Genomic DNA, 24,028 nt, shown 5'->3' with positions numbered 1-24,028 from the left:
ATGTAGTAGCTACGAGCTAGCATCCATTTTGTTTGATTCATTCTGAAATGCATGCCATTGTAAATGTATACAGTGTCGGTTAAATTGTTTTCTTTGAGAAATTACACTAATTTTGTGTTTGTATGTATGACGCTGTTTTATAAACAGGTCAGGTTTTTTGGGGTTCTTTGAAATTGAATGGTCCACTTCACGTGTGAAGACCAAGATGGCGAGCCACCCATAGACTCCTCCCTAGGAAGAAGACGGCACACGAAAGACCTGCAACGTTGGTATCAAAAGACTCTGCACAGTGAAGGGTTGCAAAACAGCGACTGGCTGATTTAGAACTGATTTGAATTGATTTTACATTGTAGGTTTTGATGTCATAATAGTTTTGGTTGTGATTGGAATACAATTGAAAAGTGTTTCAATTTATTAGCTGAACGGTTTTTGTTTAAAGCTAATTAGGAGAATACTTAAAAGAAATATAATTTAGATCCAACCCATGGGAAAAATAGAATATAGAAGGTATAGATAAAAATGTTATTTGGATTAATATAAATACAGGTCAAAGTAAAAGGTTTACAGGATCCACCTTAAAGATCACAAGTGAAAATCTAAGTTTCATTTGAAGAGTACATGTCTGTTTTTATTTCGGTTTAAAGGATATCCATTGGTTAAGTACAAGATCAAGCACGCCGGCAAATTTAAATCTATTCTATGGTCTGTGGTCTGTTTATTTCTAACCCAAATCTTGCTACTGCTCCCAACGAATCTAGAACTGGTCCTTATCACACTGTTCAACCGTCATAGGTGCTACACAATGTTCGATTGTTCAAGCCTTGATGCCATCTTTGTATTGTTCTGGCATTTTTGAAAGTGATAACTCAGTTTGATCACCTTTAAATAAGCGTAATCCATTGGTGTCATTGGTTAGCTTGGGCCAAAAAGGTGGAATGGCATGCCTCCAGTTTGGTTTAATTGGGTGTGCTTTGCCTTCGGCAAGGGCACAACCTTTGTTCTCTCACATATATATTTATTATAATTGTGAGAATGCTGTTAAGCATTCTCACTATTGTTTTCCTGTTTATCTTGTGTTTCAACTTCTGAGTTCTTCAACTGTTTTTTTGCCCTTTAACTAGTCCTGCATACTTTCACCGATTCCTACAATTTTGGTATCAAAACGTTCAGCTCCTTCAGGAGATGTGTGCTATGACTTGTGGTATTTCTTGGCTCATTTCTCACTTTTATACTTTTTAAAGAATTAAGGTTTTTGTGCAAATTATTCTCCCATTAAAAGAAATAGTAAATCCTTTCAAATCATTAAAAAGCTTCCTCCTCTTTCAAACTTAACTACTTCAGCATACTTTCAGCTAGAGACACCATTCAACCTTTAAAATGTTCACAATACATTCAGCTATTCCCAAATGATTCAACTTTTTAAAATATTCAGCAGATTTGGAATTGTGACAGTTTCAATGAAAAATTTAGCTCCTTCTTGATGTTTATGATTGAGCAGCCAGCAGAGTGGCACACTGCTGGCTGCTCTTTTTCTGATATTCAACAAATTCCTCTGACGTACCTTAAAACGTAGGAAAACGTGTCTTCTTTCAGCCAATGTAACTATTAAAGAGCTCACATTTACAGATTTTCAGTCATGAGCCTTGAAGCGAGAGCAGCCTTTCAAATACTCTCACTAACTTCAATGGAGAGGCGGGTAAAAATGTCAGAGAAAGCACAAGGAAGACGATTTTAAAACCAGAATCAGAGAGGGATTTATTCGCCATGAAAGTTTACACAGACAAGGAATTTACTTTGGCAGGAAGGTGCATACAATTAACAGATAGGAACCTAAAATTAAAATATGTGGACTATCTATATTAAGGGTACATAAACTAGCAGTACTAAGTGGAATTAGAATTAAATAAAATGTACTATAAAAAAAAAGTTGCCATAAAATAAGTTGCCAATTACAATATGAGAATACAAAAAAATACAAATATTACAAAAGATACAAATGTACAAGATAGAATTGTGTAAATGCAATGTGTTTTAAGCAGGAAATCATTTACAGTCAGTGTGGACCCGTGGCCTTGTTGAAGAGGCCAACAGTGGAAGGGAAAAAACTGTTTTTGTGGCGTGAAGTATTGGTTCTGATGCAATATCTGATTTCTCTCCAGGAAAAACCGATATTGCACTTGCACTTGCTCAGTTTCTCATGGGCAGGCCAGATGATCTGGTCGGACAAAGCAGAGAGAGGGGAGGTAACCTTCCCCCGATCTACGTCACTCGGGGGAGATTTTCAAACAGCGCAATTGAACCTTCATTTTGTCAAAGGCGGAGAAGAACACGCAGGGCTTGGTTTACACTTATCCAAAATTCTAGCCACCTGGGGACCAAAGGCAGGCTAGGGGAACTCATATTAATGTTAAATAACCTCATAAAATGAAGTTTTCATGTCATGTCACCTTTAACGCACTGCTTCCTGTCAGACAGAAAGTCTGTGATCCACCTGCAGGTGGAATCAGACACGTTCAGCTGGGAGAGCTTGTCCTGAAGCAGGGCTGGGATGATGGTATTGAAGGCAGAGCTGAAGTCCACAAACAGGATCCTGGCGTAGGATTCTGGGGAGTCCAGGTGCTGTAGGGTGAAGTGGAGGGCCATGTTAACTGCGTCGTCCACAGACCTGTTGGCTCTGTAGGCAAACTGCAGGGGGTCCAGTAGAGGGTCTGTGATGGATTTAAGGTGTGCCAGCACCAGGCACTCAAAAGACTTCATTACCACAGAGGTCAGGGCGACGGGTCTGTAGTCATTATGTCCAGTTGGCCTGGGCTTATTGGGCACAGGGATGATGGTGAAGGACTTGAGACAGGCTGGCACATGGCATGTCTCCAGGGAGGTGTTAAAGATGTAGGTGAACACCGGAGACAGCTGGTCAGCACAGTTCTTAAGGGTGGCTGGGGAGACAGCGTCTGGCCCAGCTGCTTTGCATGGGTTCTGCCTCTTGAAAAGTCTGTTAACTTCACTCTCATGAATGGAGAGTGTCGTCACAGAGTTGGTGGGGAGCAGGGGGGGGGGGAGAAGGGATAGTTCAGGGCAGTCCAATTGTCTTTCAAAACGACAGGAGAACTCGTTCAGGTCGTTGGCCAGACGAGAGTCGTTAGTGGAGTGGGGGGCTCTGGGCTTGTAGTTGGTTATCTGCCTGAGCCCTCTCCAGACAGAAGCAGAGTCGTTGGCAGAGAACTGGCGCTTCAGCCTCTCTGAGTAGAGTCGTTTAGCCTCTCTCACCGCCTTGCTAAACCTGTTCTTCGACTCCTTGAAACTGTCCTTGTCCCCACTCCTAAATGCAGCCTCTTTGTCCAGCCTCAGCCTTCTGAGTTTAGCTGTAAACCAGGGTTTGTCGTTGTTGTAGCTTACCCTGGTGCGTGTTGGTATACAGCAGTCCTCACAGAAGCTGATGTATGATGTCACAGCCTCCATTGCATTGGTTTTCAAGCTTTCCAAAACAAATGGCAATATCCTTATCAGGACATGCATTTGACCAGACGACTGTTTTAATTTACCATCATTTGACAATTTACGTACTAACTGATATCGGGGAAGGCCAATCTCTAACATCCAGAGGTTAATAAGGGAAACCAAGAATAGCAGAATTCAGAGTCTAGATCTATCTGCCCTGACTGAACAAGATGATTCAAAACATGCTTGATTTCCAAAGGAGCTATTCCTTCCAGAATTACATGCATAATATCTTGCGGAGTCTGTTGAATAATATCAAAGGCAGGGATATCAACTAATTTGCTCCTGCTATTGATCCCATATGTTGTTCTTAGGCTGTTGCGAAGCAAGTCTGTGTTTGCATTTTCTATTTCATTAGTTTGTCTGATATGCTTCTTCAAGGTCCTTTTGGTAAATGAATCCTCGTTGAAGTATGACTGCATGTCCTCAAAAGTACACTCACAGTGTCTGCATTTACTATAGGCAAAGCCCACACCCTCTTTGAACCCTGCAAGTTCATGCTGCGCCAAAGTGTCGCCACAAATAGAGACCATGGCACCATAAAGTTTTCTGTCCATTAATAGTTTGCATTTTAACACCATTGTACAATGCATCCATATCTTCTTTGATTCTATTCAATATTACATCTACACCACATTGACGGAGGTCTACTGACCTAGCCAGGGCAAGTAGCCTAATAGCAGCAAGTTTAGACCTGTATTTCGGATTTATGTTTGCTAGGGTGTAATACACCATTAATAATTTGTTTTTTGATGCAAATGATCCTAGTGGATTACAGATCTCTATTTCATCCGTGTATACAACAATCTGTAATGCATTTGGTTTCTCTGAAAATAAGGGATGTGATTTTAGAAGGGCACCATCGACAATGTCTATAAAAAAAACTCTGCACCTCTGTGGTCCCTTGTCAATCATAGACCATATCCTTGGGTGTGATAAGAACTGTTCTAGACTTTTGACTAATGGTACATAATGGCCCCTCCGTGAGTCACCACCTTACCGCGGTGGAGGGGTTTGCGTGTCCTAGTGATCCTGGAAGCTATGTTGTCGGGGGCTTTATGCCCCTGGTAGGGTCTCCCAAGGCAAACAGGTTCCAGGTGAAAGACCAGACAAAGCGTGGCTCAAAAAAACCAACCATGAAGAAACACAACAATGGTTCCCAGTTGCCCCTGCCCGGAAGCGGGTCACCGGGGCCCCCCCCTGGAGCCAGGCCCGGGGGTGGGGCTCGATGGCGAGCGCCTGGTGGCCGGGCCTTTTCCCATGGGGCCCGGTCGGGCACAGCCCGAAGAGACAACGTGGGACCCTCTTCCAGTGGGCTCACCATCTGCAGGAGTGGTCATGGGGGTCGGGTGCAGTGTGAGACGGGCGGCGGCCGAAGGCGGGGGCCTTGGCGGTCCGATCCTCGGCTGCAGAAGCTAGCTTTAGGGACGTGGAACGTCACCTCGCTGGCGGGAAAAGAGCCTGAGCTGGTGCGCGAGGTAGAGAGTTTCCGGCTAGATATAGTCGGCCTTGCCTTGACGCACAGCACGGGCTCCGGAACCAGTCTCCTTGAGAGGGGCTGGACTCTCTTCCACTCTGGAGTTGCCCTTGGTGAGAGGCGTCGAGCTGGGGTGGGAATACTTGTTTCCCCTCGGTTCGGTGCCTGTACATTGGGGTTCACCCCGGTGGATGAGAGGGTAGCCTCCCTCCGCCTTCGGGTGTGGGGACGGGTCCTCACTGTCGTTTGTGTTTATGCACCAAACGGCAGCTCAGAGTACCCACCCTTTTTGGAGTCTCTGGAGGGGGTGCTGGAAAGCGCTCCTCCCGGGGATTCCCTCGTCCTCCTGGGGGACTTCAATGCTCATGTGGGCAATGACAGTGAGACCTGGAGGGGCGTGATTGGGAGGAACGGCCCCCCCGATCTGAACCCGAGTGGTGTTCTGTTGTTGGACTTCTGTGCTAAACACGGTTTGTCCATAACGAACACCATGTTCAAGCATAAGGGTGTCCATATGTGCACCTGGCACATGGACGCCCGAGGTCTCAGTTCGATGATCGACTTCGTAGTCGTGTCGTCGGACTTGAGGCCGCATGTCTTGGACACTCGGGTGAGGAGAGGGGCGGAGCTGTCAACTGATCACCACCTGGTGGTGAGTTGGCTCCGATGGTGGGGGAGGACGTCGGTCAGGCCTGGCAGGCCCAAACGTAATGTGAGGGTCTGCTGGGAACGGCTGGCGGAACCCTCTGTCAGAAGGAGCTTCAACTCCCACCACCGGGAGAGCTTCAATCATGTCTCGGGGGGGGCCGGGGACATTGAGTCCGAATGGGCCATGTTCCGGGCCTCCATTGTTGAAGCGGCTGACTGGAGCTGCGGCCGCAAGGCGGTCGGTGCATGTCGCGGCGGTAACCCTCGGACCCGGTGGTGGACTCCGGAGGTGAGGGATGTCGTCAAGCTGAAGAAGGAGGCCTATCGGGCTTTATTGGCTGGTAGGACTCCTGAGGCAGCTGATGTGTACCGGCAGGCCAAGCGGAACGCGGCTCTGGCGGTCGCGGAGGCAAAAACCCGGGCATGGGAGGAGTTCGGCGAGGCCATGGAGAATGACTTCCGAACGGCTTCAAAAAGGTTCTGGACCACCATCCGGCGACTCAGGAGGGGGAAGCAGTGCTCTGTCAACACTGTATACGGTGGGGACGGTGCGCTGCTGACTTCGACGGGGGATGTCCTGGATCGGTGGAAGGAATACTTTGAAGACCTTAATTCCACCAACACGCTTTCCGACGTGGAGGCAGAGTCTGGGGACATCGGGGGGGGCCCTTCTATCTCTGGGGCCGAGGTCGCCGAGGTGGTTGAAAAGCTCTGCGGTGGCAGGGCCCCTGGGGTGGACGAGGTCCGCCCGGAGTTCCTTAAGGCTCTGGATGTTGTAGGACTGTCTTGGTTGACACGACTCTGCAACATCGCGTGGACATCGGGGACAGTGCCTCTGGACTGGCAGACCGGGGTGGTGGTTCCCCTCTTTAAAAAGGGGGACCGGAGGGTGTGCTCCAACTTTAGGGGGATCACACTCCTCAGCCTCCCTGGGAAAATCTATTCAGGGGTCCTGGAGAGGAGGGTCCGCCGGATTCTCGAACCTCAGATTCAGGAGGAGCAATGTGGTTTTCGTCCTGGCCGTGGAACAGTGGACCAGCTCTATACCCTCCGCGGAGTCATGGAGGGTACATGGGAGTTCGCCCAACCAGTCTACACATGTTTTGTGGATTTGGAAAAGGCATTCGACCGTGTCCCTCGGGGGCTCATGTGGGGGTTGCTCCGAGAGTACGGGGTACCGGATTCCCTGATCGGGGCTGTCCGGTCCCTGTACGACCGGTGCCAGAGTTTGGTCCGCATTGCCGGTAGTAAGTCGAACTTGTTTCCGGTGAGGGTTGGACTCCGCCAGGGCTGCCCTTTGTCACCGATTCTGTTCATTACCTATATGGACAGGATTTCTAGGCGCAGCCAGGGTGTTGAGGGGGTCCGGTTTGGTGACCTCAGGATCGGGTCGCTGCTTTTTGCAGATGATGTGGTCCTGTTGGCTTCATCGGGCCATGACCTTCAGCTCTCACTGGAGCGGTTCGCAACCGAATGTGAAGCGGCTGGGATGCGAATCAGCACCTCCAAATCTGAGGCCATGGTTATCGACCGGAAAAGGGTGGAGTGCCATCTCCGGGTCGGGGAGGAGATCCTGAACCAAGTGGAGGAGTTCAAGTATCTCGGGGTCTTGTTCACGAGTGAGGGAAGAATGGAGCGCGAGGTCGACAGGCGGATCGGTGCGGCGTCCGCAGTGATGCGGGCTCTGCATCGGTCCGTCGTGGTGAAGAAGGAGCTGAGTCGAAAGGCGAAGCTCTCTATTTACCAGTCGATCTACGTTCCTACCCTCACCTATGGTCACGAACTATGGGTAGTGACCGAAAGAACGAGATCGCGAATACAAGCGGCCGAAATGAGCTTCCTCCGCAGGGTGTCCGGGCTCTCCCTTAGAGATAGGGTGAGAAGCTCGGTCATCCGGGAGGGGCTCAGAGTAGAACCGCTGCTCCTCCGCGTCGAGAGGAGCCAGCTGAGGTGGCTCGGGCATCTGATTAGGATGCCTCCTGGACGCCTCCCTGGTGAGGTGTTCCGGGCACGTCCCACTGGGAAGAGGCCCCGGGGAAGACCCAGGACACGCTGGAGGGACTATGTCACTCGGCTGGCCTGGGAACGCCTCGGGGTCCCCCAGGAAGAGGTGGTGGAAGTGGCCGGGGAGAGGGAAGCCTGGGCCTCCCTGCTTAGGTCGTTGCCCCCGCGACCCGATCCCCGGACAAGCGGCAGATGACGAGACGAGACATAATGAAACACTTTGTCTTTGATGAAGAAGTCTTTAGATCCTCCACGTTTCGTCCTGCATATGGTTCGAGCAATTGGAATTTCTTCAGCATCCACAATACTGAATTGCTTCTTAATAACACTGTTCTGTCGAAATGTTGTTGCAACACTTGCAAAAGGGGCAATAAAATTGTCAAATATGCCCATTACTTCTTTTTGAAGGTGTCCTGATGAGCTTCCTGAATGATTCTTTAATACTTGTTCCATCTGCCCCTGAGGTTGTCCAACAATGATGAGTGATACTGCTGCACTCCAGCAACAATGTCATTCATGCCTTTCTGAAAATGAAAAAAAGATTTTGATACTTGTAATATACAGTTTTGCTTATGACCTATACATTAGCATCAAGAGATCAACAAAAGTGAAGTGAATAAAATGCTACAAAGATTGACCATCAACCATAGCTGGACCATTTACAAAAAAGCTATGTGTTATTGTGTACATAAGTAAATATATACTGTGCTATTAGTAAACAAGCATCTTACCTGTGAGAGATGATGTTTGGCCCGGCATTTATGACAAAGGCAGTGGCCTGTGTTGTCAGATCCTAAAGCAGTACAAAATGAATTAACTGTTGTTGATGTAACGTGATCTCTTTTGATTTGTAACTACAACAGAAGAAATGGTTGTGAAGGCTAACCCTGAAGTTTATCCATAAAACAAAGTACTCAATAAGAATTTAATGAGCAAAGAAGGATACTTTAACATTCAAAAGTGTTAAACACATAAATATTCATTGTACTTTCCTAAAAGTCATTTTCAGTAGACTTTCACTAACAGTAGCTTACTGGTTGTACTGCAGCTCCATCTTCTATTTGCCTTTCATCTGTATCAGGTGTCAGTTGTTGATTGGTGATACCAGAGATACCAACTTCCTCTGGAAGTTGATTGGATTGAACGTTGTCCTGTGTGTCACATATAAGAAACTGAAGATATGACATTTCACCAGTACATTTCTGTTAGATTTAGGTATGTTCATTCATTGTCACATAAATCAAACTGATAATTTTCACATAAACCAAGTTTTAGATGCGCGGCTATTGTTGTTATAGATTAAACACACATAATAAATGGTCAACATGATTATTTTATGGTTCTCAAAATTGTAAATTACTGCTTTTTATCTTCATATTGAAGTAATCAAAAAATCTGTCTGTAAATATCAACTTTTATTTTTGTACGCCCTTCGACCGGTTAGCTCCTGCGATTCCCACACAACACTAGAACAACGGCGCCGAAGACAAGCAATGCATGCTAGCTAACTTTACTTACTTGTTGCTGGTGTGTTCCTTGACTCTCCTCCTGTGGTTGTTGACCTGCATGGTTGCCATCGCCTGCTCTGGTGTTTTCAAGAAGGTGTTGAGAGTGTCTTCTTTTCACATGATGATAGAATGAGTTATACACTCGATATACCTCGGTACATCCGTCAATACCACAGAGCAACCTGAAATCAGGGCTATGGCTGTGCATTCGATTAATATGGCTCAATAACAGTTTTAGTGAAAAACTGAGGAAAACGAGGCAGATAGCGCAGCGCCAAAGCATCTTGAAGTTAACAAAATACTTCACAAAACGAGCGAAACGTTTCCTCTGCAATCCATGAAAAACATCAGCGGGAAAGTAACTGAAAGGATGTTTCTTATGTAATTGTATTCCACTATCTAGCAGCATAGGGGACATCTGTGAATTAAGTTGTATTTATTTATATTTATAATAATATTCACTGGAAGTAACGTGGCGTGTGATGAATCTTTAAACATATTATATGAATTTTAAATAATGACATTTAATTAATCACATTCTCCGTTTGTACAACGCTTCTAGTATTAAAGTCACCCCCATTTTATGACATGGTACATTCCAAACGCGGTAAAATTGTCAAGGCCGGGTGGTGGTCAGTTGCACTTGCAGCCATCACCGTACGTTAGCTTTCCCTGTTGTGCAGTTATACTCTCGAGCCTTTGCAAGTCGTCTGAATACTTTAAACTATGGATGAAGATGGAAGGGCTTATCCGGGTATGGATCCTACAACAATTTCAGTATTAAAAGGTAATTGTATTTTATCTAACGTTATTGATTTGTTTAGGCCTGTTTTATCAAACTAATCTAGCTCTAACAGCTTATTGTGAGGCTGGCTAACCAGTCATACCATGCTAATTTTAGAATCGTGTTAATTTTGGCTATAAGCTAACCACTCGAAAAGCCATGTCTTGAAAATGTATTAATAGTACTTAATTGCTGCACCTGCACCTTAACTTTAAGTTAGTCAGTTCGCTAACAAAGTAGCTAGAGCTACCTTAATTTTAGCTTTGTTTTAGCTTGGCCTAACGCTAGCTACTGTAGTTGGCGCCCTTTCATTTGTGACTTTACGTTATCAGCAGGCCCAAACGTAGCTAATTAGCAAGCGCTGAATTCCAACGAAAACCCGCGGAATTGGGAATTAGCCTACGTTTGGGCCTGGTTATCAGCCAACAGCCTTCTCATAGCCTATTTTTGGGGGTTAATGTCCGAATAGTTGGTGTTTTTAAAAGGGTTCATGAATTTAGGTGAAAGGGCTGGCAGACAGTAAGCCTTTACTAGATGCGTGAGTTTCAAAACGGACTCTAACTACCCAGTTAGCTTCCGTTACCTAGCAACCTAGTATAATACTCGTAGCAATGCTACTACCTGGTAGTGTTACTTGTTAGCCTCCTAATTGTACATTTTGAAGTCATACTATAGCGTTTGTCATATAGTTTTTGTCTATGGAAAATAGTCAGTTGCTATGTTACATGTGCGACGTGCTGTGAGACCCGCATTCAAACGACCACATTTGTGCTACGCTACTTTTTAACGGCTTAATAATTAGTTTTATGTTTATGTTATCAGATTATATATTTACAGTGTGGTTGAATGTGTTTTCCAGCTGCTAGTATAAGCGCAGACATGCTTCCTAGTCTCTCCAAGGAGGACTTGCGTGATCTCTTTCCGGGGCCTGAGCAGTTCTTCAGAAGGAAAGACATTTGGAGAATTTCACATGATGAAAATGAGGTAATGTTCAATTTAAACATTGTGGAGATAGCGTTAGATAATGATGCCAGCCCTGTTCCCTCAACCCCGTTGTCCTCCTCATCCTCCTCCACCCCTCTCCTCTCTTCAAACCCAAGAAACCAACATGGTAACAGCAGAACCGTACAACTTGTAAGCCCACAGTATGTTGTATACACAGACACCGAGCTGGAGCAGTCAAGAAGTGTATTTTTTGAGAAACAGCGGGCTGGACAAGAAGGAGACTATACACTCTCCAAAGATCTTCGTTGTCGCCTAATAAGGAATACGGTAACAAGCATGATTGCCATCAAGAGAACTGCAAGGGATGACTTCCAGTATCCATGCATCCGTGAACTATCTGTAATGGCTAAGCGTCGCATAGAGTACTACCCAATGTTGCAGGACAAATCTGCAGCCGGTGGAGCTGAGTGGGTATGTCACTACGCAGCTAATTCAGATCAGTGCTTGTATGGCTTAATTTCCACATCTATTTTTATTAATGTGTGTTGTGTTTTTGTCAGGAATCTGTGAAAAAGCAGCTTTTGAAAAGGGTCCAGAATGTGACAACCCCCAAAAAGAAGCAGGGAGCGACGCCTTTGAGAAAGAGGCGTCGGGCCCTTAGCTTTGAGAGCAGCAGTCAGGAGACATTTACTGATGACACTGATGAGTCCACTGCTTCAACTTTGATCTTGGAAAGACCAAGATGCAGTTCCCCGGAGGCTGAACAAGTGGATGGTAAGAACCCATATTAAGATTGTGTTTTGGTATTAATGCAACGTTTACTGTTAACAATGGAGAAAACCATCTCTTTAAATGAGTTCATCTAAAAATAATGTCACACCTCTTAAACCCTATAGGGTCTGGGAGCTGTGGCTAACTTAAAAGAGAGAGAGAGCTTCAAAACTAATCTTGGTCTTTTTGGTTAAACCTCATTATCTATTGTCAGTAACAGTTACAATGTTAGTAAGTTATATAGTCTCCAAATGCAGTAGTTTTATTGTTATCAAAAGTGAAAGAGAAAAACTTGGATATGGACTGATGTTGCATTAAAGCTTTGTCCTTAAGAAACCTTTAAAACAGACTAAACTAATACACTTGGCCTGGTACCGGGCGTATCGGACTTAACAGTTTTTATCCTATATGTTTTTGTATGGTTCTATCAAACTGTAATAATAGAAACTGATTGTAATTTCATTACATCATGATAAACGTTAAACTGTGTTTTCTAGGATCTGAAACTACTACTGATAGCACACAGAACCAGGCAAGACATTACAAACTTCTTCAAGAGCTGTACAAATCCAAGCTCAGACCCAATAAGAAGGATGTTGCCCAGCTGTTGGACCTTGAGTACCAAGCAAGACGGAAATTCATCGACTCTGATGCTCTTAGGGAGCAGGACAGCTGCCTTCTTGATCCCCTCCCTGCCAAACTTTGTAGGGAACTTCTCCCTATTATTGGACCTTCCATGCTTAGTATTATTAATGAATCTATTGTAACTGGACAAGTCCCTGACAATTTCAAACAAGCTATTATTAAGCCCCTTCTTAAAAAACCAAACCTGGATCCAGGTTGTATTAGCAACTATAGGCCAATTTCAAATTTGCCATTTCTCTCCAAAATTTTAGAAAAAGCTGTGGCACAACAGCTAACTGAGCACCTCTCCTCAAATCAGCTTCATGAACCTCTCCAGTCTGGATTTCGTCTTCACCACAGCACTGAAACTGCATTAGCTAAGGTAGTCAATGATCTATTATTAGCCTCTGACGCGGGCTCTATCTCTGTTCTGGTTCTTCTAGACCTTAGTGCAGCATTTGACACTGTGGATCATGAGATTCTCCTGGAGCGTATGGAGAACTATGTTGGGATCTCTGGTACTTCACTTCAGTGGTTTAGATCGTATCTATCTGATAGATCACAATATGTCCACTATGATGGTTGCTCATCCAGGAGCACTTCCACAGGGTTCAGTTCTAGGCCCTCTGTTATTTTCACTCTATATGTTGCCTTTAGGAAACATAATTAGAAGCTCTGGGGTAAATTTTCACTGTTATGCAGATGATACTCAGCTATACATGTCCATAAAGCCTGGAGAATTTCCACATGCTATGGAAAAATGTGTTTCCGGGTTGAGAACTTGGATGACAGCAAATTTCCTTCTTAATTCGGATAAAACCGAGGTTCAAATTTTCGGCCCTAAAAAACAAACAAATAATTTATCCAATCTGACCTTAAACTTAGATGGTGTCAAAGTATCTCAAAGCCAGTTGGTAAAAAATTTAGGAGTCACATTGGACCCAGACCTTTCGTTTGAGTACCATATTAAACAAATCACCAGAACTGCATTTTTCCATATACGTAATATTGCCTAAATACGAAAATTCCTCTCAAAGGATGATGCTGAAAAACTAATACATGCTTTTGTTACGTCCCGATTGGACTACTACAATGTGTTGTTCTCTGGCCTGCTACTTACTTGAAAAATGTACAGCGGGTACAAAATGCTGCTGCTAGACTATTGACAAAAACAGGAAAGTTTGATCATATAACCTCTACTCTTATCTCTTTACACTGGCTCCCTATCCAAGCCAGAGCTGATTTCAAAGTTTTACTACTAACTTACAAATCTCTACATGGATTGGCACCACTGTACCTCTCCGGGCTCCTTGCACCCTATTGCCCCGCAAGGACTCTAAGATCTCAAGATGCCGGCTATCTGGTAATACCCAAAATTAAGAAAAAAACTGCTGGAGGTAGGGCGTTCTCATATAGAGCACCTCTTCTCTGGAACAAATTACCTGTCTCAATTAGGGAGGCTGATACTGTTTCGACATTTAAAACTAGATTAAAAACGTTCTTGTTTAGTCAATCCTATGATTGTTAAATGTGTGTACTTTCTATGTAAACCTGGGGTGTGCGTTTGCCTATGTGTGTATCACATGTAACTTTTAAATTGTAATTTTAGTTTATGTTCACACTGCCCATTTAAATGTTACAAATAAAGTAAACCTGTTATTGTATATTGTTACTGTAATAGTTCCATTGCTGTATATTTTTATTGTTATAGTTTACTAGTTGGAGACAACGGGGGGCTGGTTGTTTTCATCCTTATTCGTATAAATATAACCTATTTTAGAGTTGTTTCCCCCGGAACAGATTTCATGTTCCAACCAAGGGGGGCTGTCGCTGTCTTGGTGTGTGGGGCTGCATCAAATACCCTCTTAGCTTTGTTAAATTGCTGCACTAGTCCACACTTGACCGGTGGGGATCTCATTCTATTACGACTGAAACTGTTAGCTGCTCCTGGCATTCTCTAATCCCTGTTCTCCTCTCTGTCCCCCCCACACATCCCCTGTGGTGTGGGGGATCTGAGCTGTCAGGACCTGCCTGGTCGTCGGTCTACCAACGCTGGACCAGGTTGTGTACCGGAAACCAGCCTCCATGACGGCCAACAGCAAGTTTCCAGGTCCCATCCAACGTCTATAAAGCCGAACAATGGATTTTTGGTGTTTCAAAACCAATTGACATTGTATGACTATGTCTAGCTTGTGTTCTGCTCCTCTCTCTTACCAACCGTCTCTGGAGGAGGGGATCCCTCTCTGAATTGCTCCTCCCAAGGTTTCTTCCATTTTTTCTCCTGTTGGAAGTTTTTCTGGGAGTTTTTCCTTGTCTTCCTTGAGGGTTTAGGTTGGTTGAGGGGCAGTTCTATGGGCGTATGTGAAGCCCTCTGTGACATGCTTGCGTGTAAAAAGGGCTATACAAATAAATTGATTTGATTTGACAGGCCTACCAAGATTCTTCAAGCATATCCCTGCTTCAGAGAACTGGATCATGTAAGCATATATTGGGTTATTGGCTAAGTTCTATTTTGCACATTCTGTTTCAAGTTTTGGGACTTGATAGATGTTTTTACATAACTTTGTGTGGAAAATGATCATTTTGTCCTGTTTAGTCAAATACATTTAGTCCACAAATTCCACTTCCACAGTGGTTCAAGAAATTGATACAATTTAAAAGATATATTAGTTCGATTTTAACTGGAATGTAGATTGTAATATTTATTTTCTTTATATATTTAATTAATTAATCTATTTTTGTCTGTCTCTCTGTACCAGGTAATGGATGAACTCTGGAGGATCCTCAATCAGGAAAACGCTCACTACTTGTCTGAACTAAAGAACCGCTGGGAAACCTTTTTTGAGAAGGCACAGTTTTATGGAGTTTAAAAAAAGTAATGAGGCCTCCGTTGTCAGATAAAGGTAATTGCAGTTTATTGAGAATCCCATGTGAGTAAAAAATCTACGTCAGTGAAAAACAAATCTAATACCGTTAATCATGAGTTCGTAATTACAATGGTGAATTATGTTATTGTAGTTATCTGTAGTCTGTTGTTTTGACCATTTCGGTTCTTGAAGTGGTATTTACTAAAAAGAGACACTCTTACATAGCTTTAGTGTTCCTGTTCATACATGGGAGACTCTGACAGAACACCATCTCTGTAGCACTCCATCCAGTCCAGAACCCGGGGTCCTGAAGTCTCGACTCATTCAATACTCAAACGATGTTAATATACCTCTCTGATCTAACAAGTCTGACTAGCTGTCGTGACCTCTCAGATGGGCTTTGGCTAAGATGGAGAGCTGGAGAGATGGTTGTCTACAGGAACTGTAGCTCTTTTGCAGTGCCCAATTAAGTAGCCTACCTCACTGACCAGTTCTGATATTACGTCATTTATGCAAAATATTATACTTTCAATTTATTTGTCATCAATTTTGACATATTCATCATTGAACTGGATTGGATTATCTCATTAGACATGATGCTTAATTGTGTTAATTTCTATATTTTGCAGTGAATGGTGCTATCAGAATCCCATGTCAGACTCCCATTTTAGTAAGGTTTTTTGTGTTTTTTTACCGATTGCAGTAAATATAATGAGACTATTTTTCTTTTTCACAGTAAAGCAATCTGTTGCCGTGATTAAGGCTTTGCCAGACTTGTTCCCATCACCTGTGGCTCACAAGAAATTAGGACATGCAAGTGCGGCTATGCTTCACATCCTCAAGGTAAGAAATGTATGCATGTATTTTTCATATTACTTGATCATATTCTCTTAACAGTGACTTGTTTAAGTGATTATTTTTGTTTTTCTATTCTTGTTTCAGTCTGCAGAAGACCCCAACACCTTTCTTCAGGCAAGACCACTCTCCAGCCCTGTTGTGATTGTCTGTGAAACCAACTGCATACTGGCCATTGGAACCATGCCTGTGCTGACCTTCCCAAAGGAAGACCTCTCTGTCAGTGTGATGTACATCCTTGCATGTTACTACACCTTTCACCTTACATATCCCAAGTGCATTGCCACACTCCTCTGTGCTGCAGACAGAAGTCCTCATGGACTCCATCCATGACCGAGATATGACTTTGTCATATAAAAAAAGCTATGGCTGAGTGGAAGACGTTCATTGCCAAATAGGCTTGAACATTAGTAATAACGTGGATGCCTGACCCCAATACAATGTTTTGGAGGAGCTGTTGTAGTTTTTTCAGCCTCCCAGAAAATTTATGACGTTTCTCTGTCAAATGATACTGTTTAATTTTGCCCCTTCAGCCTTGGGGTCTTCATGTATGCTGTTGTTGTTTTTTTCAACCTCCCAGAAAATGTGTGATGTTTCTCTGTCAAATGATATTGTTTAATTTTGCCCATTCAGATTTTCAGCCTTGGGTCTTATGCTCTGCTGATAAACGAAAAAAATAAAGAGGTGATAAGAAATTCGACTCGTATCTTAATTTTTTAAGCAAGCCTTTTACATTTTCTATTATGTCAGGATTACAGATTTTTAACTTTAATATGACATGTATATTTCAGGGATTTTTCCTTATTTCAAGAATTGTGTAAAGACGTATATGCTAAATTTAAGCAGATTATACTACACATTGAGAAAAAACTACTTACATTGTATTGTATCAAGAAAATAATACCTAGTGTGTAGCTTTATGACAAGATTATGACACTAGTATTTACTTAATTTAAGAACATTTTCCAACATATTGAGAAAAGAAAGCTTATATATTTTAATCGTATTAAGGCAAATGCACTCGTTATTAGTGAGAACACACTAGATTTAAGGTATCTGTAAGTTTGTTGAGGTTAGATATTTTTTCTTGTTTAAAAAAATCTTGGCAAGCCAAATTTTCTTATTCTGTTGGCAGATAATTGCGCTTATTTTAAGTAATATTCACTTAAATTTGGCTTTTTTTCTTGTTTTTTTAAGGCAGCTTTTTGCAGTGTGTGTTGCATTGGGTGTTGAGTAATTGCGGTAAGTAGGCTACCCCATCATGCCCTTCTTTCAAAAACACAAAAGTGGCTGCAGGAAGCGGCACAAACACAAAGAGCAGGATTAAAGGGTGGCAAAGATGGCAAAATTAGTGAGTTCAGTTATTAATGAGTTCAGTTATTTTCAATATGTGGCTGCCGTCTGCAATACCGCTCTCTGCCTCTACGCAATTCGGCGTTTTCACACTTGCCATGCATAGACAGTAGAAGAAAGAGAAGAAAAAAAAAGCACACGCAGCAATTGACAAGTTGGGTAACCCTGGACACAAGACTGTTAACGGTGTGTTTTTAGCCTGGAAGTCTCTAGAAATCTGGCACCTTATTAAACAAAATTAAAAAGAGTGAACGTGCCATTCACAGACACCAGAATGAGTGCGTCCACTGCACAGTATCGTTCATCATTAGATCTAGAATTGACCCTGGTACGAAATTAAGAGAATACTCACCAGACGCAGATCGACAGTTGACTGAGTGACAACACTGTTGACAACACTGTTGTTGCTGCCGCAATCTATATTAAAATCTCACCGCCTGGCTGTTTTCACAATAGTCATATAGTCATAACATTTCCCTCTTTCAGTTTTTTAGTGTAAAATTGATAATAATAATTGAATTATAAAATTAGCTAGCTACAAAAAATACTACTATGACGCTTTCAAGCATGGCTGCCGCCTAAAAGACGAGGCGGTGTCACGGGCGACCTGCACACTGCACTCGCACTCAACATTTCAAAGACTAAATCAAAAATGCGAGATTGCAGTTCCACTCGAAATCGCTTTCTCTACAAAGCCAAATGGTTGTGATTTTTTGTGGGTGGTATTTTTCACTCGTAATCCAAGCTCTATGGAGGACCAAACTTGCCAAAATTAAAAATAAATGAATGAATAAATAAATGTACTTATACAAAAACAATGTCAATTGTTATTTACATTGCCATTTATTTCTGTATTTATTTGTTTTTGTATTTATTTATTTCTGTGTACATTTATTTCTGTATTTATTTATTTATTTATTTATTTATGTGTACATTTATTTCTGTATTTCCTTGTCCTTAAGCTAATGAGGTAAGCTGTCAATCAATGTATGTCACGGTGTCACCTTAACCCCATTGGTTGATCGGTATCAGAGTGCGAAGATTGCAGAGCAATAGAAAAAGAGAGTTGCGACACTTCCATAGACTCCCATTGTTATTGAGGAATGCGGAAGTAAAGCGTGTCTCACGCGACCTATAGTTCCAAACATTGTATTTTCCACCGTTGAACCCCATTCATTTTCAGTGTCTCCGAAGCAAGTTTGCTGGTAAATTGATGAAAATCCTGCATTTTTTTATATTTCAACCACCACATATCCATTGTTATTAGTAGTATTTCATATAACCAGCTTTAGATCAAATTTATCGTAAGATTATAGCGTGTTAGATTCTAAATGCAGTTAGAGCTAAACTGTAATTCTAGTAGCTAGCTAGCTATCTAACGTAGAGCTAAGCAACACTTTAACTGAAGCTATAGCTAGAGAGCACGTGTATCATAACCAGAAGTCCGTTGGTTTGGTTATAGTCTGTGAAATTAGTTCTAGTTATTGGTGTTCATTGGCATACAAAGTTAGTCTTCTCATATTAGCCTAGTTAGTAGAGCTAGCAACAATGAATGGCAGATTAAAGGATCCGAAGCAAGTTAGCTGGTAAATTGATGAAAATCCAGCATTTTTAATATATTTCAACCAACACATATCAATTGTTATTAGTAGTATTTCATATAGCCAGCTTTGGATACAATTTATCGTAAGATTATGACTAGTTAGATTCTAATTGCAGTTAGAGCTAGACTAGGGCTAGTATCTAATGTAGAGCTAAGCAACACTTTTTCTAGGATCAAATGAAGTGCAGGAGCTCAATCATTGGACATTTTATACTGCATTTCAACCACTATAATAATTGTGTGTGTGCCTAGGCTGAGGTTTGTGAACAGCAGACATTTAGATCACTGGATCACTACAAACAAACGGAGTGGAAGAACACTGGACATTTTGTACAGTAAACAATAAAATGTTTTATTGAATTGCAGTTGGTTGCCTTGTATATTCTGTTCTATTTTTATCAATTGAACAGTTGCTGGTGATCATGGTTTGATTCAACTTGCATCAAGTACTACAGATATAAGTGTTGTTAATGTGGTAAATTGTAAGTGGAATGATGAATTTAAAAAATACCAGTTACTTCAACAGTCGAATGTTAAACGTTAAGTGGAACAATTTAGTCCTCATTAGGCTACTGTTTGGTATGTACAGTTCGTAAAGTATGGTAGCTAGCATAGCCATTTCTAGCTCTGCTTCACAATATTGCGTTATGTATTATAAATTAATGTTATACATACATGTTAATAAAGTAGCAGACATACATGATACAACACACCAGTAACCAATTGACATTGTGTTAATATACCGAAAATATCCGTGAAATGAGATGGTGCTGCTGTCTGTCCCGCCGAAAACCATTCAAACAGGTTGACAGCAGTGGGGTTTTTTTGTAACAACAGCGAGCTACCGGAATCACGTCACAAAAAAGCTCTAGCTTTTTTCCTGCGTTTCACTGGCAGTGAGTTTTCACAATGTTGTAGTTCACTCCATTTTACACCAAAAACGTCAGAGAGGACTGCGTTATGTAGATACGAGTCAGTTGAAGATAGCCAGAATATCGGATTTCTTCATGCAAGCCTGTTTCATTCGTAATTTGCCTGAGAAAGCGACTTCCGTTGGCCAGCTCCATTGAAAACCATTCAAAAAAGTTGACAACAGTGGGGCTTTTTGGAACTACAGCGAGCTACATGAACCACGTGCAGTACAACTGTTCCTCAACGAGGAACATCAGGTTTAAACCTGATGGACTTGCTGTTGATAATGACAAAAATGCACTCCATAAACTATGACTAAATTGTGTCGGTAAAACTGTAGAGTATTACAGTATACAGTACACGGCAACCACAAATTCAGATGAATTTAGCTCTAGCTAGCAACGATCTGTCAAACGGGTTAAACTAAGGAACTCGTAGCATGGTTATACTGTAATACTCTACAGTTTTACCGACACAATTTATCAACAGCAAGTCCATCAGGTTTAAACCAACCGCCACAGATGCAACCAGAGCTGTACTCCAACTTAAGAATCTCTTCATACCCTCCATGTGTTGTCATTAAATGTAACTTACAAACAAGTAGTTTGTTCTGCATCTTTATTTAATCTTGCCCTACTTATTCCTTTTTATTGAATCATCAATAACTGACAGCACACAAGGTGATTATGACCATGTAATGATAGAAATAGGAAACAGTTTTATAAAGTTTTAAGCATGTGTAGTGCACAATGATTAAACCTCAAGGACTTGGTTGCGAAAGGCTACAGTACAACTACATGATAGTCAACATGACTATTATAATATGTACACGTTATTTTAGTCTCTGCTATGAAAAGAGTGTAAAGGGTGACACAATAAAGGTTAAACTTTTGTCTACACTGCGCTGTCTTGGTCTTGCACCTAGCATCTTGGATTTCATAATGGTTGGGTGTGATGCATGGGGATGTATTGTATGCTCCAAATAGGGAATCGTGATGTAGGCTACAGCTTCCCAGCTGATAGTGAGAGGAGAAAGAGGTGGTTTGCTAAAGTCAACAGGAGCAAACTCAATATAACTCAATAACGACCACAATTAAAAGCATAGAAATGACAAAAAATACTGTGGTTCAAATATAAGACAGCCCACTCCATCACATTTTCCCTCATCCAGTGGTCCCCCTTCCAGCTCTCTCTCATCCAGTGGTCTCCCATCCAGCGCTCCTTCAACTAGTGGTCTCCCGTCCAGCGCTCCTTCGTCCAGTGGTCTGACATCCACCTCCAAGGCACTGGTCCTCCTTTTCAGCTCACATCAACCTCAGTAGCAATGCCAGACTGCAAGGGCCATAGACACACACACACATAAACAAACAGTAAGCTGTAATGATAATCACACGATGGACTGAATGGTCTCTAACTCATGATGGACTGAACGTTCCAATGGTCTCTAACTCAGTTTGCTTAGTAAACATTCACTTTATGAATAGATTAACCATGTTGTACTCTGTTCTTTGATGGTTCCTTGATACTGTATAATATCATCCAATTTCTTACTGTACCAACTCCCAGACTTTGGTGCAAATAAGCGACCACATTTATGGATTAATAATTAAATACAGCTTTCCTCTCACACAAACTTGTTTGTAGGCATTAGTTTCTCAATAAATATAAATAGTGCACTAAATTAGCTAGCTACACTTAACATTACATAAACAGGTCATCACTCACTTCGTAGCACATTGTTTTTGCTACGTTCTGGCTTCTACATTTCTAGCTAGCATCAAAAAATCTCGGCACTTTAAGATACTGAAATGTTAAATGTACTAGATGCCAGAAAATGGGCCAAGAACTTACACATTCTTACCTTGGCACAGCTCCATCATACAATACAGTACAACTGTTCCTCAACAACGATGCTGCTGTGTTTGAAACTGATGCTAGCTCGCTCTAGTTCTAACTAGCCTACAGTGCAGTACCATGAACGTAAAGCCAATCAATTGATGCAACTCTTACTCTTTATGACTCTGCATGCAGCTAAATGGTTCAAATTGGTATCCAGAGCCTCAACGCAAAAAAGTAAAACATCTTGACTAGCACTTTTTTTTAGCAAGGTTAGCTAGCCAAAACTCTCAAATCCCTGGCTATCTGTTGCGTGTGTGCAGTCTTTTGTTTACCAAGGTATTCATAGCAACCCCAGGCATGGAAAGTCAATCTTCCAGAGCCATAGAAAAAGAGAGTTGCGACACGCTTTGATCTCGCCGACACGTGATCACTCGCTGTTGTTACAAAAAAACCCCACTGCTGTCAACCTGTTTGAATGGTTTTCGGCGGGACAGACAGCAGCACCATCTCATTTCACGGATATTTTCGGTATATTAACACAATGTCAATTGGTTACTGGTGTGTTGTATCATGTATGTCTGCTACTTTATTAACATGTATGTATAACATTAATTTATAATACATAACGCAATATTGTGAAGCAGAGCTAGAAATGGCTATGCTAGCTACCATACTTTACGAACTGTACATACCAAACAGTAGCCTAATGAGGACTAAATTGTTCCACAATTTCCACTTTCCACAAAGAGCCTCAACGCAAAAAAGTAAAACATCTTGACTAGCACTTTTTTTAGCAAGGTTAGCTAGCCAAAACTCTCAAATCCCTGGCTGTCTGTTGCGTGTGTGCAGTCTTTTGTTTACCAAGGTATTCATAGCAACCCCAGGCATGGAAAGTCAATCTTCGCACTCTGATACCGATCAACCAATGGGGTTAAGGTGACACCGTGACATACATTGATTGACAGCTTACCTCATTAGCTTAAGGACAAGGAAATACAGAAATAAATGTACACAGAAATAAATAAATACAAAAACAAATAAATACAGAAATAAATGGCAATGTAAATAACAATTGACATTGTTTTTGTATAAGTACATTTATTTATACATTTATTTATTCATTCATTTATTTTTAATTTTGGCAGGTTTGGTCCTCCATAAAGCTCCAATTTGCGAGCTAGAAAGTCTATCACGTTGTATCCATGCGTCGTTGCTAACGTGTGTTGACGTGGTGACGTAGCTTGCACAGATTACCCTTCGTCGACAAAAGGCACTTTGTCGCCACAAAAACGTTGTAACCTCCTAAACTGTGCTACGGAACGTAAATCCATATACAAGCAACTCAATGTACCAAGACGAAACGTTTGACACCTAGTTTGTCTATATAGTCCAAATATTGACAAAGTTTTAGGGGGGCAAAAAGAATAATAATAATATATATGTGTGATAACAATGGTTTGTGCTCGCCAAAGGCAAGCACACCCCAATTACTAAGGGCTAAGTATTAACTTTTTATAGGATACCTAATATTGAAACTCTTCTTGAGTTGATCTCTTTCCAGACTCTCAGTCAATGCACAATTAACAATAGTCTAGTGATGTTACGCTCGATACCGTGCTCACGAAGCGGTATCGACCTTTCGAAACAATTTGTACCGATACAAACGTGTCGAGCGTGGCTTCAAATGGGAAAAAACCACGTGATCAGAGTTGAAGTGTCGAAGTGACATCCGAAACATTGGACGTCACACGAGCAGCTGAGACAAACTGCGTTTTATTCAAACGCTTACAAGACATCAGACATCACTAATATTTGTAGGTTATAAAGAGGAGACATAGGCCTATTTACGGACACTACATTCTAAGAACCAGATACAGATAGATTGCCAGAGCTAGATAGATAGATATGAGATAGAAGGTGTACACAAGGTACATAGCCTACATCTTTCTCTAGTTTTACCAGCCTTTAAATGTGGCCATTCCTTTCCCGGTTGCAAAAGCATGTTCCAAAACCTTAACCGCTAGCTTACATTGTCATATAGTAATATATTCTTTTAGCATATACTTTTACTAAAACGGGATGAAGGGATGCGATCTCACTACGTCAGAGTGAAGGGTTGTGCTCTTACCACGAAGCCATACGCAATTGAACTTTGTGTGATTAATGTAATAAGAACCTAAAAATAAATTTCAGAAACGTAAAGTAGCAAAGTTTATAATACAACAAGATATATGATAACATATTTTTGACAGTTGCAAACCGAATCATTTGTCACATAACCTTTATTTATCAAGTTGTCAATGACGATTATGAGACTGACGTCTCGAGGACTTAACACAC

At 42.0% G+C, this 24,028-nt stretch overlaps 2 pseudogenes across 1 annotated transcript; one reads left to right on the top strand and one right to left on the bottom strand.

The window, feature by feature from the left end:
* Positions 1–3,590: 3,590 nt before the first annotated feature.
* Positions 3,591–9,204, bottom strand: LOC146250804 (uncharacterized; annotated as a pseudogene).
* Positions 7,522–16,623, top strand: LOC146250803 (uncharacterized; annotated as a pseudogene). Its single transcript, XR_014732149.1, has 7 exons — positions 7,522–11,335; positions 11,425–11,638; positions 12,133–12,302; positions 14,683–14,736; positions 15,019–15,162; positions 15,863–15,969; positions 16,069–16,623. The product of XR_014732149.1 is annotated as an uncharacterized LOC146250803 (transcript).
* Positions 16,624–24,028: the final 7,405 nt, after the last annotated feature.

The sequence above is a fragment of the Hypomesus nipponensis genome, chromosome 18 (assembly GCF_054491055.1).
Source record: "Hypomesus nipponensis isolate SF chromosome 18, ASM5449105v1, whole genome shotgun sequence".
Taxonomy (NCBI): Eukaryota; Metazoa; Chordata; class Actinopteri; order Osmeriformes; family Osmeridae; genus Hypomesus; species Hypomesus nipponensis.
Note: the sequence above shows the minus strand (reverse complement) of the source record. Positions and strands in the feature narration are given on the sequence as shown.